We start from the raw sequence: 14,695 nt of genomic DNA, 5'->3' as shown, positions 1-14,695 counted from the left end.
CCCCTCACACCTTACTGCATCTCTTAGTCCCCACTCTCACCCACATCTTCAATTCCTCCCTATTCTCTGGCTCTTTACCCTCTTACTTTAAGCCTGTAGTGGTCACCCTTTTCTCAGAAACAACCTACACCCTATGTGCCTTACTAACTACCGCCCTGTATCCCTCCTGCTGTTTGTCTCCTAATTGCTAGAATGTCAACATTCTTAAATCACATTCCCTCCTGGATCCTTTACAACCTGCCTTTCGTACAGCTCGTTCTACAGACTGTGCTTAAAGCAAATTCCCAAGGTCACTTTTCCCTACTAATCCTACTTGATCTATCTGCTGCGTTTTGATGCTCTCAATCACTCTCCTCCTTCATATTCTAAACTCTCTCTTGGTATCCGTAACACAGTTCTATCCTGGTTTTCATCATAACTTTCCTGTCACACATTCTCCATCTCTGTTGCTAACATGTCTTCGTCTTCTATTGATCTGTCTGTGGGTATACATCAGGGCTCTGTTCTGAGATCTCTCTTTCTCTCTACATACTATCATTTGGTGACCTCATCAACTCTTTGTGACAATCCTATAAATAACAAATACAAATATCAGGTCATGGGAATAAGTGATTTGGACATAAAAGTAACATTTCGGAAGTGTGGACAACTAATACATCTTGTAGATTGCCTTTACAGTGTGATGTCATTGATTCAGTAGATTGTGTGCAGACCAGGACTGCAGTACAGTGTCACTCACATGGATGACTTGCGTGGTAGAAGCTCAAGAACAAGGATGTCAAACTCCAGTCCTCGAGGGCAGCAAACAGGCCAGGTTTTCAGGATATCCCTACTGAAAACCTGGCCTGTTTGGGACCCTCGAGGACTGGAGTTTGACATGCATGCTCTAGAAGGAGCACAGCTGTGGGTGGGAGGTGGATTTGCTTTGCATCAAATGGTTTGGAGCAAGGTTTATTGTATGTATTATCATAATAACAATGCAATGCTTAACTTTTATTTCAGGAGGGATGACTGCAGAACAGAAGTGAATATTGAAGCCATGTGTTCCTTTTCTTGCAAAAGAGAAAATTTGAAGGACAGTTGAAGAGAAGGAAAATTACTACACAGAGACAGATAAGCAATGTGTATATTTCTCATTTACCATTTAGTATTTGTCGTTTTATTGACTCCACACAATCCGGCTGCTACGGGTTTCACATTGAATATTTTCATCTCTACTCTACCCCTTCCTGTGATCTGAACCATGCAAGTTTTCGTTGATTCAATACATCATGAGTAGAGGGTGGCTACAGTATGAAGTAAAGACCCAAGGACCACATCTACTACCATTCATAACAAGAACATGTGCAGTAGCGCACAGCTGCAGTTCTATGTGATTGTTATGAAAGGTTGAGGTGGTTCAATTCTATGAATCTGGAGTGGGATGGATCCTGTTTGCATCATATGGTTTCATCTAGGCCAGTAGATTATATAACTCTCAGTACAGGTTACACATGGCATCAGTATTAGTGATTTAAAGAGGAGGAAAGCTTCAATGTGGAGAACAAAGCCAAGTAATGTTGAAGTTACTCCTTTTACCATTTACTTGGTCAGTCTGTACTGTCTACTCTCCACACAGCTGCTAAGGATCTTCCATTTTAAATACTTTCACCTCCTATTCTGCACTGCTTTGCTGCCCATTATTCAGAGATGCGTTCCAGTCATGTTTAGCACTCTGAATCTCTCTGCAGTCATTGGTTCAGCACATCATGGGTAGAGCATGGCTACAGATACAGCAAGCTATTATTATTTTACCGGCTGATCACCCATAATATTGCATTAAAACATAGAATATCACTTAATTTCCAAAAGATTCAGTGATGCTGATAATGCAGAATCTCACAACATTTCCCATCATAATGCCATAATGCACAAGTGGGAGAAATAATCCTTGCTATATCTGTACATTGTGTGACGTATTACCTCAATGACCAATGAGAGCAAGTACATCTTCTGTATAGAGCGGCTGTGTTATGATGCAGTTATTGATCATCATTGACATAATCACAAGAATCTTATGCAAAGGGAAATTGTCCGCAGCGAAGTGAGATTTCAGCCCCCAAACGTCTGTAATATTAATGCAATGTCTTACTTTTGTTGCAGTGAACACTGAAGAGACGGATCTACTACAACACTGTACAGGATGAGCATACGCTACAAGCAGCAAAATGATCTTGCAGTTGACAGTATGTTGTTCTGGTAATGTGCACAATTATTATTTATGGGCTACACACCACAGTGCTGGACATATTCTGTTAACTTCAACTCTACTCCTAACATGGAGATGTCTTCCTGGTGTTACTGATTCAGTACATCATATGCACAGTGTGGTTATGATATGATGGATTGATTTAATGAACCCACCAACCAATGATGACATCTGCATCATCTTCTGTAAAGTGCAGCTACAGCATGATATTATCAGCATTTGGTGCGGTATAATCAGAGGTATCTATGTGCTTTTGTGCCTGTTTTAAGTCCTCCAGCTTAACGCCCCTACACCTCCCACTACACAGGCATACTTACTTATGCATACACTGACATCTGGCATACCTACACACACCCCAGGGCCACTTCCTTCCCCTGATGTCAGGGAGAGGATGGGCATGCAGAGTGCAGTAAGTCTCCACGTTACTCTGGCCAACAGTCTTGGCCTACCTCCAGCATCTGTCACCCACAACATCTGTTCCCTCCTTGTAAAGTGCTGAACTATCTCACCTGGGTCAGTGCTATAGCTGATCACAGTGCCCGATCAGGATGTCACTGTGACAGGCAGCAGTGCAGATTGACCGGTCAATCAATGCAGTGCCGCAACATATGCACTAAATGAGATTTCCGTGCCCCCAGTCAGGTTACTCCCTGGGCAGTGACCCTGCTCACACCCTCCCCTAGTTCCACCTCTGATCACAATTATCTCTTGGAGAGTGTAGCAAATTGGAGTTGGGGGAATCTCACCTCTGCCATGCATGGTCACAATCTGGGCACAGGACCCAAATAGTGGGCAATGTGGCACTTCTTACAGTAGAGAATAAGTAACTTTATTCTTTACTTGTGTATTAAGGACCTTATTTGCATTAAATTCAGTCCACATGGGACCAAGACTTTCTGGCTTACTGAACAAAGTGGAATTGTTTCGTAGAGGGTGGAGAATTGTATTTTATCTGAAATTACCCCCTCTGCACAAAATACAAACAATTATACCCATACAAGTACCTTGTGGAAGTTGTTGCCCTCTATCTTCCTGTGGTCTCTCCCTGTTTCTCACCGTGCCTCCTCCCATTTCCTTGCACCTCTGCGTCTCCGCATATATCCCTATACTCAGAGCCGGCTCCGGTCAGTGACATGGGATGCCCAAATATGAGCATACCCATATATGGGCATCCATGCCACTGACCGGAGCCCGCTCTGTTGCGGATATGGAGAGAGACTGGGAGATTTACATCCCCTTATAATTCATATGGTGCATAGTACCGGCACGTATTGTTTTACCGGTACTGTGTACCTTCCTACTTTCACACTGGTACAGTATATGCTGCAGTGGGACTGAGAGGGATATATTGGTAACACATAGTCATTGTTGGGGGAATTCAATCCATTTTGAAAATAGTAATGAAATGTTTTTTACTTTTCTTTTTTTTCAGTAATGAAGAATGAAACATTTCTGTTAAAATTGAATTGGAGGTGAACTGGATTCATCATCAACTCTGCACCAGTGTGAATTGATGTTCTTTAATGTTCTGATAAGGTACATGCAACATCTCTTCCTCAACCCCTGCACCACTCTCTGCCTCTTGCCTCTCTCTCTCCACCTCCCTGCTAAGCGTATTAACCCATCTAATGTAATCCACATTCCATGTCTCACTTTACTCTTCACTTCTCACGTGCCCTCTGGAATGACTGCTCTCTGACTAACAAGGTCTATTTGTACATGACCTCTTCTGCTCTCATCCACCACCTCTCATTCCCCTCACCCCTGTCCTACTCGATACCTCAGCTTAATTGAACTCTCTCCTCTGACATCTACCCTTATCTCTAACCTCTCCTCACTTTCTGCTTAAACTAACTATCTTGTTAACTTTTACAATGCTATCATCTCCTCCTCCCTCCTCCTCCTCCCTCCTCCATCATATATATGCCCCTTCTAGGCTCTGACACACTCATCCCTCTAAGGCCATGATTATCATGGGCACATGCTTGGTCATCCACAGTGTGTGCGAGCGATGCAGAGCCGCCTCGGACCTCAGTGCAGGGATTGCTGCATACCCCCAGCATCTGTCACCCACAAACAATACACACACTAATACTCCCCACAATACACACTATAATACCTCCTCAATACTAATCTCCCCAATAATATTATAGCTCCAAACACAATATACACAACACCCTTACACAAGATACACAATCTAGTACTCTCCTCTGCACCTCTACACACAATATAATACTCCCACACACACAATATACACACTACCCTCCTACCCCCATAAAATACAACCAATAATACACACACACTTTGTGGATGTTGGGACCAGCTCCCGGCATGCACCAGTGAAAGAGAGAGGCCCGCAGAAGCTCGGAAGAACTCCCTCCATCCGTGCCTTCCTCCGTTTCACATCTTCTCCCTGTCTCTCTCCCTCCCTTTCCTTGCATCTCCCTGCGTCTTTACGTATACCCAGTCAGTGACGGCTCTGGTCACGTGATGCCTTAATATGGGCTTATCCATATATGTTCATCCACGTCACTAATGTGATGCCCGCACTGTTGCGGAGCTGGTACTTACGACGGGCACTTATTGTTTTATCAGTACTGCGTACCTGACTCTACCGGCCTACTTTCAACACTAGTACAATATGTGCTTCACTACGAGTGAGTGGGGAATATTGGCATCACACAGTCACTGTTGAATATGCCATTCAATCCATTTTGAAAATAGTAATGCAATGTGGTTTTGTTTTGTTTGCTTTTTGCAGTAATGAAGAATGGAAAAGTTATATTAAAATTAAATTGGAGGGGGACTAGATTCAGCATTTCATCATGAACTCTGCACTTGTGAGAATTTAACTTCTTGAATACCCTGACAGGTACACGCAACATTAAGACTATAATCTGCTGTGCAAGCTTTCGTGCTATACCTCCCCCTCAGGTTTTGATTTATACATTTGCTCCCTCAATTCATGTCCTCTAATATTTGAAAGCTCTCTCCTAGCATTTTCTCTTTACCACAGAACGTCATCCCAATGTAACCTCTCTCTTGTTCTTTCTGCTTGCTGTTTCCTCACTCCTCTGTTAAACTTTTCTAATTTCTCTAACTTCCACACTCCTGCTTTTATCCACATGTTCTCCTCTTTCCTTCCCCTACCTTTGCATGTGTCTACACACTGCACCATTTGTACAGACCTCTATTGCAGCTATTTCTGCACTGCTCAATGAAAAGCACTCTTTAATATCCTATTCTCTGTGCCCCCTCTCTCTGCGCCCCCTCTCTCTCTGCGCCCCCTCTTTTGGCGCCTCCTCTCTCTGCGCCCCCTCTCTCTGCGCCTATCTGTCTCATTCTCTCTACGTCCCTCTCTCTCTACATAGAGCTATCTCTGTCTCTCTCTACACCTATCTCTGTGTCTCCTTCTATGTTTGCTGATGTGTGGGATATCTCTTATAATCTTGAACCTGCTCATATACACATCGGGCCTCCCTGCCTCTGCCTCCCTGCTAAGAGTGTTAACCTATCTAATGTAATCCACATTCCTTTCCTTACTTTTCTCTTCCCTTCTCCTATGCCATCTGGAATGTCCGTTCTCTGACTAACATGACCTCTTCTGCTCTCATCATTCACAATCAGTCATTCCCCTCACCCCATCTTACCTGTCCCACTGATTTTCCTCTGCTTAATTAAACTCTCCTCTGACATCTACTCTAACCTCTCTCTCTCTTTCCGCTTAAACTAACAATCTTATTAACTCTTACAATGCTATCCTCCTATCTATATGCCCCCTCTAGGCTCTGACACACTTGTCCCTCTAGCCCACACCCTTGGCTAAATTCCCAAACATGTTCATCACACTTCCACTCGCTGTTCTTAATGCCTATGAAGGAAATCACACAATTGATATTTGATTTTTCTACAGTAAAAATGTCTCCAGTCCTGTATAAAGCTGCTCTCTGGGGCCAAACCACACTACTTTTTTTTCACATTCATCAACACTCAAATTTAATTTACGCTGTCTTTTTTTCCCTGTATTTGACTCCCTCCACTAACCTTCTCCTCACACTTGCCATCCTTCCTTCACTTCTCCTCAAGCATTTGACTACTTCAGAGGCAAGGTGGATGCCACCCACAAGGAGATTCCTTCTGTCCCTTCCCCCTTCTCTCCTTCTACCTAATTCTCCTTCTGCATTTGACTCCTTTTCTTCTCTTACAGAGCTGGAAGCTAATCATCTTCTCTTCTCCCTCTACCACATGCCCTCTAGATCGTATCCCCTCACACCTTACTGCATCTCTTAGTCCCCACTCTCACCCACATCTTCAATTCCTCCCTATTCTCTGGCTCTTTACCCTCTTACTTTAAGCCTGTAGTGGTCACCCTTTTCTCAGAAACAACCTACACCCTATGTGCCTTACTAACTACCGCCCTGTATCCCTCCTGCTGTTTGTCTCCTAATTGCTAGAATGTCAACATTCTTAAATCACATTCCCTCCTGGATCCTTTACAACCTGCCTTTCGTACAGCTCGTTCTACAGACTGTGCTTAAAGCAAATTCCCAAGGTCACTTTTCCCTACTAATCCTACTTGATCTATCTGCTGCGTTTGATGCTCTCAATCACTCTCCTCCTTCATATTCTAAACTCTCTCTTGGTATCCGTAACACAGTTCTATCCTGGTTTTCATCATAACTTTCCTGTCACACATTCTCCATCTCTGTTGCTAACATGTCTTTGTCTTCTATTGATCTGTCTGTGGGTATACATCAGGGCTCTGTTCTGAGATCTCTCTTTCTCTCTACATACTATCATTTGGTGACCTCATCAACTCTTTGTGACAATCCTATAAATAACAAATACAAATATCAGGTCATGGGAATAAGTGATTTGGACATAAAAGTAACATTTCGGAAGTGTGGACAACTAATACATCTTGTAGATTGCCTTTACAGTGTGATGTCATTGATTCAGTAGATTGTGTGCAGACCAGGACTGCAGTACAGTGTCACTCACATGGATGACTTGCGTGGTAGAAGCTCAAGAACAAGGATGTCAAACTCCAGTCCTCGAGGGCAGCAAACAGGCCAGGTTTTCAGGATATCCCTACTGAAAACCTGGCCTGTTTGGGACCCTCGAGGACTGGAGTTTGACATGCATGCTCTAGAAGGAGCACAGCTGTGGGTGGGAGGTGGATTTGCTTTGCATCAAATGGTTTGGAGCAAGGTTTATTGTATGTATTATCATAATAACAATGCAATGCTTAACTTTTATTTCAGGAGGGATGACTGCAGAACAGAAGTGAATATTGAAGCCATGTGTTCCTTTTCTTGCAAAAGAGAAAATTTGAAGGACAGTTGAAGAGAAGGAAAATTACTACACAGAGACAGATAAGCAATGTGTATATTTCTCATTTACCATTTAGTATTTGTCGTTTTATTGACTCCACACAATCCGGCTGCTACGGGTTTCACATTGAATATTTTCATCTCTACTCTACCCCTTCCTGTGATCTGAACCATGCAAGTTTTCGTTGATTCAATACATCATGAGTAGAGGGTGGCTACAGTATGAAGTAAAGACCCAAGGACCACATCTACTACCATTCATAACAAGAACATGTGCAGTAGCGCACAGCTGCAGTTCTATGTGATTGTTATGAAAGGTTAAGGTGGTTCAATTCTATGAATCTGGAGTGGGATGGATCCTGTTTGCATCATATGGTTTCATCTAGGCCAGTAGATTATATAACTCTCAGTACAGGTTACACATGGCATCAGTATTAGTGATTTAAAGAGGAGGAAAGCTTCAATGTGGAGAACAAAGCCAAGTAATGTTGAAGTTACTCCTTTTACCATTTACTTGGTCAGTCTGTACTGTCTACTCTCCACACAGCTGCTAAGGATCTTCCATTTTAAATACTTTCACCTCCTATTCTGCACTGCTTTGCTGCCCATTATTCAGAGATGCGTTCCAGTCATGTTTAGCACTCTGAATCTCTCTGCAGTCATTGGTTCAGCACATCATGGGTAGAGCATGGCTACAGATACAGCAAGCTATTATTATTTTACCGGCTGATCACCCATAATATTGCATTAAAACATAGAATATCACTTAATTTCCAAAAGATTCAGTGATGCTGATAATGCAGAATATCACAACATTTCCCATCATAATGCCATAATGCACAAGTGGGAGAAATAATCCTTGCTATATCTGTACATTGTGTGACGTATTACCTCAATGACCAATGAGAGCAAGTACATCTTCTGTATAGAGCGGCTGTGTTATGATGCAGTTATTGATCATCATTGACATAATCACAAGAATCTTATGCAAAGGGAAATTGTCCGCAGCGAAGTGAGATTTCAGCCCCCAAACGTCTGTAATATTAATGCAATGTCTTACTTTTGTTGCAGTGAACACTGAAGAGACGGATCTACTACAACACTGTACAGGATGAGCATACGCTACAAGCAGCAAAATGATCTTGCAGTTGACAGTATGTTGTTCTGGTAATGTGCACAATTATTATTTATGGGCTACACACCACAGTGCTGGACATATTCTGTTAACTTCAACTCTACTCCTAACATGGAGATGTCTTCCTGGTGTTACTGATTCAGTACATCATATGCACAGTGTGGTTATGATATGATGGATTGATTTAATGAACCCACCAACCAATGATGACATCTGCATCATCTTCTGTAAAGTGCAGCTACAGCATGATATTATCAGCATTTGGTGCGGTATAATCAGAGGTATCTATGTGCTTTTGTGCCTGTTTTAAGTCCTCCAGCTTAACGCCCCTACACCTCCCACTACACAGGCATACTTACTTATGCATACACTGACATCTGGCATACCTACACACACCCCAGGGCCACTTCCTTCCCCTGATGTCAGGGAGAGGATGGGCATGCAGAGTGCAGTAAGTCTCCACGTTACTCTGGCCAACAGTCTTGGCCTACCTCCAGCATCTGTCACCCACAACATCTGTTCCCTCCTTGTAAAGTGCTGAACTATCTCACCTGGGTCAGTGCTATAGCTGATCACAGTGCCCGATCAGGATGTCACTGTGACAGGCAGCAGTGCAGATTGACCGGTCAATCAATGCAGTGCCGCAACATATGCACTAAATGAGATTTCCGTGCCCCCAGTCAGGTTACTCCCTGGGCAGTGACCCTGCTCACACCCTCCCCTAGTTCCACCTCTGATCACAATTATCTCTCTTGGAGAGTGTAGCAAATTGGAGTTGGGGGAATCTCACCTCTGCCATGCATGGTCACAATCTGGGCACAGGACCCAAATAGTGGGCAATGTGGCACTTCTTACAGTAGAGAATAAGTAACTTTATTCTTTACTTGTGTATTAAGGACCTTATTTGCATTAAATTCAGTCCACATGGGACCAAGACTTTCTGGCTTACTGAACAAAGTGGAATTGTTTCGTAGAGGGTGGAGAATTGTATTTTATCTGAAATTACCCCCTCTGCACAAAATACAAACAATTATACCCATACAAGTACCTTGTGGAAGTTGTTGCCCTCTATCTTCCTGTGGTCTCTCCCTGTTTCTCACCGTGCCTCCTCCCATTTCCTTGCACCTCTGCGTCTCCGCATATATCCCTATACTCAGAGCCGGCTCCGGTCAGTGACATGGGATGCCCAAATATGAGCATACCCATATATGGGCATCCATGCCACTGACCGGAGCCCGCTCTGTTGCGGATATGGAGAGAGACTGGGAGATTTACATCCCCTTATAATTCATATGGTGCATAGTACCGGCACGTATTGTTTTACCGGTACTGTGTACCTTCTTACTTTCACACTGGTACAGTATGTGCTGCAGTGGGACTGAGAGGGATATATTGGTAACACATAGTCATTGGTGGGGGAATTCAATCCATTTTGAAAATAGTAATGCATTGTTTTTTACTTTTTTTTTTGCAGTAATGAAGAATGAAAAAGTTCTGTTAAAATTGAATTGGACGTGAACTGGATTCAGCATTTCATCATCAACTCTGCACCAGTGTGAATTGACGTTCTTTAATGTTCTGACAAGGTACATGCAACATCTCTTCCTCTACCCCTACACCACCCTCTGCCTCTTGCCTCTCTCTCCACCTCCCTGCTAAGCGTATTAACCCATCTAATGTAATCCACATTCCTTGTCTCACTTTACTCTTCCCTTCTCACGTGCCCTCTGGAATGTCTGCTCTACGACTAACATCGTCTATTTGTACATGACCTCTTCTGCTCTCATCATCCACCACTTCTCATTCCCCTCACCCCTGTCCTACTCGATACCTCAGCTTAATTGAACTCTCTCCTCTGACATCTACCCTTATCTCTAACCTCTCCTCACTTTCTGCTTAAACTAACTATCTTGTTAACTCTTACAATGCTATCATCTCCTCCTCCCTCCTCCTCCATCATCTATATGCCCCTTCTAGGCTCTGACACACTCATCCCTCTAAGGCCGTGATTATCATGGGCACACGCTTGGTCGTCCACAGTGCGTGCGAGCGATGCAGGGCTTCCCCGTCGCCTCGGACCTCAGTGCGGGGATTGCTGGAGCGACAGGCATGCGCTAACTTTGCCTTCTGTTGCGTGCTTACTATAGACGCAGCCTAACCCATGCATTGGTTTAATTCACAAGCACGCTCTCATCACACTTCATCACATCACACTGCTGCTCTTAACACCTATGGAGGAAATCTCACAGTCTGATTTTCTACACTAAACCTTTGTCCTGTTCTGTAAAACTCTGCTCCTTTTTTTAAGGTCAAACACTACTTTTTCCTCACTCATCAACACTCCAATTTCATTCACACTGTCTTCTATGTATTTGAGTCCCACCACTGACTTTCTCCTCCCACTTAACATCCATCCTTTATTTCTCCTCAAGCCTTTGCTCACTTGAGGCAAGGTGGATGCCATCCACAAGTAGATTCGTTCTCTCCCTTCCCCCTCTCTCTTTTTCTATCTAGATCTCATTGCACTCTTGACTCCTTTTCTCCTGTCACAAAGCTGGAACCTGATCTTCTCTTCTCCCTCTACCACATGCCCTCTCAATCCTATATTCTCACTCTCACCCACATCTTCAATTCCTCCATATCCTTTGGCTCTTTCAACTCTTCCTTTTAAGCATGCAGTGGTCACCCCTATTCTCAAAAATAACCTTGACCTTGTGTGAATTTCTAACTATCGCCCTGTATCCGTCCTACCATTTGCCTCCTAATTGCTAGAACGTCTTGTGATCTCCCGTTTGATCAACATTCTTAAATCACATGCTCCTCTGGGCCCTTCACAATCTGCCTTTCCCAATGTAACCAATTATGTACATAAAGAAAATTCCCAAGGTCCATTTTACTTACTAATCCTGCTTGATCTCTCTTCTGCTTTTGATACTGTCAATCACTCTTCTCATTCATATTCTAAACTCTTTCTTCGTATCCGCAGCAAACTTATATCCTGGTTTTCATCATACTTCTCCATCACACATTCTCCATCTCTGTTGCTAACGTGTCTTTGTCTCCTGTTGTTTTGTCTGTTGGTATACCTCAGGACTCTGTTCTGGGACCTCTCTCACTACATACTATCACTAGTTGACCTTATCAACTATTTTGGCCCTTGATATCATCTCTATGCAGATGATACACACACCTATCCACCCTACCGTCACTCCTGCAATTTAGTTCCTAGTTTCGGGTGGCCTCCTGGCTATATCCTCCATGGATGACACTCTTCTGCCTTAAACCTAATGTCTAAAACTGAGCTCCTCATATTTCCCCCTAAATCTGGCCTAATATCACCTTTCTCCATCGCAGTAAACAGTACTACCATCATCCTGTCATGAAAGCACATTGCCTAGGAGTAACATTTGACTCTTCCCTTTCCATCTTCATTCACGACACTGGCTAAAGTTTGTCGATTCTTCTCTGTAATATTTCCAAGATTTGCCCTTTTCTCTGTCAATCTACTGCTAAAACGCCAATGCATGCCCTTATCGTATGGGTTAACATACTGCTAACAGGGCTCCCTGCTTCACAACTTTCTCATTTGCAATCTATCCAAAACTCTGCTGCTTGAATAATTTCCCTTTCTCCCACAACAGTATCTGCTCATCTCCTCCTCCTCCTTAAATCCCTCTCCTTGCTTCCCATCAAGTTTCAGATCACCTACAAAGTTCTCCTCCTTACCTTTTTGTTAAGGTTCTCTATTAGTGGTGTTCCGAGTACCCGGCGTTACCCGACACATTTCCAGCTACCCGGACATTACTCGAAACCGGCCACTGAGAAGCGGACTTGGCCGGGTAATACCCGGCGTCGGGTAATGTCAGGGCAGCTGGAAATAATCTTTTATACTTACCTTTCCTAAGACATCTAGGATCAGCAGCAGCAGTCCTCTGATGTTGGCAGCATCAGAGGTGTCTTCACCTGGCGGGGGGAGCTGCAGGAATCACTTCCACAGCACCGAAGCAGGTAAGCTGTGTCTGTGAGCCTGCAGCTCCCCCGCCGGCTGAAGACACCACAGATGCTGCCACCGTCACAGGACTGCTGCTGATCCTAGATGTCACCGCCACCCGGAAGGTAAGTGCCAAACCGTGTACCCGACCGGGTAGAACCTTTCATTTTGGCCGGGTACCCGTTCCCCATTTTTTTATAGTTGAGGACCCAGTCCAACACTATTCTCTATTCATCTGCTCCTTCCTACATATCATCTTTGGTCTCGTTATGCCCTTCCTCGTCTCCTAAGCTCTACTAATAACTGTCTCCATTATACTTCTTACACCTCTACTGCGCACTCGCTCTCTTGCCTGAAACCCTTTCCCATCAATTTACCTGTGAAACTCACACACACTCAGTATATGCCAACATACCCTCTTCCACCCACATTTAAGATCAACCTTAAAATTCACAACTTAAATGAAGCATTTCAATAGCTTTTACTCGTTGCTACTGTCACTCATTCAGTCACTAACTATTGTTCCCAAGAAGTGCTTTATACTACAAGTACCCACCATTAAGGACAAGCATTGTCATCTACTGCACTTGTTCCCCCACCTGTTGTCTCTCTGTAAGTCTCCTTACATTTCTCTTAGATTGTAAACTACCCAGGACAGGGATTTACTTTCCTATTGTCTGTTTTTGTTTGTTGAACTTATTGTATAATAATTTCCTGTACTTTTTGGTCTCTCTTGTAAAGCGCTGAGTACACAATGGGTGGTATATAAATAGAGATATATGCAGAGTCTAGAGACAAGGCACACGTGTATAGGTAGCTACAGTTTATCCGGGACCGTATGCATCCTTGAAGTGCCTGTCCCAGTTATTTTCTATTGATTGCAATGTAGGAGTGTCTGTCCTGTCTTATTTTTTTTATTATTATTATTATTATTATTATATATACAAAGATATATACAAAGATTGTTTCCTGTCGTTAGCATGACATAGTGTGACACAGTGTGATGTCATTGATTCAGTAGATTGTGTGCAGACCGGGACTGCAGTACAGTTTCACTGACATGAATAACTTGTGTGGTAGAAGCTCTAGAAGGAGCACAGCTGTGGGAGGGAGGTGGATTTGCTTTGTATCACATGGTTTGGAGCAAGGTTCATTGTATGTATCGTCAATAATAATTATAATAATAATAATGCAATGCTTAACTTTTTTATTTCAAGAGGAAAGACTGCAGAACAGAAGTGAATATTGAAGCCATGTGTTCATTTTCTTGCAAAATAGAAAATTGAAGGACAGTTGAAGAGGAGGAAAATGACTACACAGAGACAGATAAGCAATGTGTATATTTCTCATTTAGTATTTGTCGTTTTATTGACTCCAAAAAATCCGGCTGCTAAGGGTTTCGCATTGGACATATTCACCTCTACTCCACCCCTTCCTGTGATCTGTACCATGCAGATTTTTGTTGATTCAATACATCATGAATAGAGTGTGGCTACAGTATGAAGTACTGACCCAAGGACCACATCTACTACCATTCATAACAAGAACATGTGCAGTAGCGCACTGCTGCAGTTCTATGTTATTGCTATGAAAGGTTGAGGTGGTGCAATCATATGAATCTTGAGTGGGAGGGATCCTGTTTGCATCATTTAATTTGATCTAGGCCAGTAGAGTATATAACTCTCAGTACAGGTTACATATGGCATCAGTATTAGTGATTTAAAGAACAGAAAAACAGGAGTGGAGAACAAAACCAAGTAATGTTGAAGTTACTACTTTTTACTATTTACTTGGTCAGTCTGTACTGTCTACTCCCCACACAGCTGCTAAGGGTTTCCATTTGAGATACATTCACCTTCTACTCTGCACTACTGTGCTACCCTCTATTCAGAGATGAGTTCAAGTCATGTTTACCACTCTAAATCGCTCTGCAGTCATTGATTCAGCACATCATGGGTAGAGCATGGCTATAGATACAGCAAGCTTTA

General features: G+C 43.1%; 1 long non-coding RNA gene across 9 annotated transcripts in view; it reads left to right on the top strand.

Annotated features, from left to right (window-relative positions):
• The window catches only part of LOC142467960 (uncharacterized), a 49,162-nt gene that overhangs the window by 26,497 nt on the left and 7,970 nt on the right, over positions 1-14,695 (top strand). For 8 of the 9 annotated variants that reach the window (XR_012788547.1, XR_012788548.1, XR_012788540.1 and 5 more), the window contains 8 exons: positions 1,003-1,122; positions 2,143-2,238; positions 3,681-3,784; positions 5,010-5,120; positions 7,513-7,632; positions 8,653-8,748; positions 10,191-10,302; positions 13,925-14,042. This is a non-coding gene — a long non-coding RNA (uncharacterized LOC142467960). The remainder of the gene's footprint in view (positions 1-1,002; positions 1,123-2,142; positions 2,239-3,680; positions 3,785-5,009; positions 5,121-7,512; positions 7,633-8,652; positions 8,749-10,190; positions 10,303-13,924; positions 14,043-14,695) is intronic. The other variant, XR_012788543.1, reaches the window with a different exon arrangement.

This window comes from Ascaphus truei, chromosome 1 (assembly GCF_040206685.1).
Source record: "Ascaphus truei isolate aAscTru1 chromosome 1, aAscTru1.hap1, whole genome shotgun sequence".
Lineage (NCBI taxonomy): Eukaryota > Metazoa > Chordata > Amphibia > Anura > Ascaphidae > Ascaphus > Ascaphus truei.
The sequence above is the reverse complement of the archived record's forward strand: the minus strand, read 5'-3'. Positions and strand labels throughout refer to the sequence as shown.